Raw genomic sequence first — 2,203 nt, forward strand, 5'->3', positions numbered from 1 at the left:
TCTTTGCAACTTTACAGATCTTCTTTATGCACCAAGAGCTTGTAACACTCCAAAGAGAAAGGAAAAATTGAAATCGCATCATATGACCCCTTTAAATAAATTGTACAAAAATAATAATTTTTATTGTAGTTAATGATTAGTCATTAATTTTGACAGAAACATGGCTGTTTCTTTTTCCTTTTTACTACATGCAGTTTCACTTAATTTCATATTAATCTGAAAATATGACACTTTGCTATTCCTAAAATTTGGAATAAGATAATTAATTTGTTTACTAAGAACATTGAAAAGCTACAAAACGGCTGACACATATAATGCACTAAGTGTGGGGATTTTAATTCATCCCGGTGGTTTGAATCTTTTCAATCTGTTCGGTAGAACGATTATTTCAGATTCATCGATCCTCTTTCTGCAGATTCGGCTGCAGCGTTACGCCAGTAGGTGGCGAGTCTTTATGGGTAAGAGTAAAGCATCGATTCATTTACTCAGAACAGATTCGTTCAATTGATCTACAGCCTAGTGAACTATCTACGTAGATCTATGGTTCAGATTCATAACTGCGAATCGTTTCGTGAATGGGGATTGGTGAATGGTATTCGTTAAGTGGATCCTACCAATGAACTGCTTCTTTGACAGCCCGCGGTCGAATGTTATTTGCTCGTGCTATGGGTAGTTTGAATTCGGAATGAATCGGTGCTTTTGAACAAATAATTTAAGTGAAAGAATCGTTCGTTTACTTCAACGTGGCATAACATAGCCTACTAGCATACTATAGTAGCTACTCTTACTAATTCTGGCATGTCTTAATATGGCAGAAATAGTAGCATGCTGTATACGGCATTCCAAATTTAAGCGTATTGAAGCGAAGGAACGATTCTTCCACTTAAAAGATTTGTTCAAAAACACCCTTCACCATCAACGCCACAAATGTGAGCGGTTCAGACACGCGCAGTTTTGCATCCGGGACTTTTTTGAGGATTACACCTGCCGTTAGGTGAGCATAGTGGTGTCAATGTTTGGATTATCAATGTTTTAAGACCAATTGACTGAGTTCAGAACGGTTAGTTAAATCTCGTTTAATGATCTTTATTACAAGCTTTAATCAAATCGTTTCGCTGCGTGTCTTTTTGTGAATATGTACACGTGTTTGCTAAGCTGTCTCACGAAGATAGAAAAATCTGGCAAAATTTCACTTTGAGGTCTGATTTCTTCCGGCAAAATTGAGTTATAAATGGATTAGATGGATTATTGTCATTCAAAAATGCATAATAGTTTTATTTAGGTGTAGCATTTGAGGTGGTTTATGTTTGCGTTTGTCTAGTAATTCCTCCAAACTATAAATATTTGTGACTTGTCGTTTAGAACAGTAGCCTATTATTTTATCTTTCGATATACTGTTAGGTTTTGTTTTTTTTTGTTCAATTAGTTTTTAATTTTAAATTTCCCGTTTTCGTTTTACTGAAAGTTTTAGTAATGTTGTTGCTTGTTTTTGTAATTTATTATTATTATTATTATTATTATTTTTAAATATGTCCATATAGTTGAGAAAATTAAAAATTTTGCCTTTTTCAATTAGCTTAAAATAATTGTCTTTTTATATATTAAATGATTAAATATATATTTTCCCTTATGGTTCACTAAAATAACTAAAGTAAGATATGTGGTTTTTCTTTGGGCCACATTAGTGCAAATCAGGATGACCGAACAGATACAAAATGAAAAAGATTCTCCAGTATCCCCTCAAGAACCTTCCTTCCCCTTTTCTGCAGGTGTATCCTACTGTTTACTACTGTGAGGGTCAGGTGTACAGCAGTAGCCTACTGTTGTGCTCACTACAAATAAAACATAAGGCCCTTGAATCCTTCTGGCACCTGGTACCAGTCTCATTAGAAGGAAGAATCTGTGGCTCGATTTATTTCTCAGTCATTAAAATAGATACGTGGAGGAATCGATTTGACCAGTGTAGGAACTGAGACTCAATAATGCTAACCTGCCATTCTTATTTTACATGCACAGGCTACAGTGAAAGTATTGACATGGGTGCAAAGAGCCAAGACAGCACATGCCTGAAACATCACACCTGATTGTTCTGCATGGATCAGTCCGAGAAACTGAAAGTAAGTGAGCTTCAACCATCATGTTATATATACAGTTAGGTAGTTTTCTGCATGTCAACATAATTGTGATGTGTTATATGAAAAGA

The 2,203-nt window shown here is 35.0% G+C and overlaps 1 protein-coding gene across 1 annotated transcript in view; it reads left to right on the forward strand.

Moving 5' to 3' along the window:
* Positions 1-759: 759 nt before the first annotated feature.
* The window catches only part of LOC107670182 (teneurin-2-like), a 613,574-nt gene continuing 612,130 nt past the window's right edge, over positions 760-2,203 (forward strand). Inside the window, exons 1-2 of the mRNA XM_016462702.1 lie at positions 760-994; positions 2,017-2,117. The gene's annotated coding sequence lies outside the window, so the exon portion shown is untranslated. The remainder of the gene's footprint in view (positions 995-2,016; positions 2,118-2,203) is intronic.

The sequence above is a fragment of the Sinocyclocheilus anshuiensis genome, unplaced genomic scaffold, assembly GCF_001515605.1.
Source record: "Sinocyclocheilus anshuiensis isolate Anshui unplaced genomic scaffold, SAMN03320099.WGS_v1.1 scaffold640, whole genome shotgun sequence".
Lineage (NCBI taxonomy): Eukaryota > Metazoa > Chordata > Actinopteri > Cypriniformes > Cyprinidae > Sinocyclocheilus > Sinocyclocheilus anshuiensis.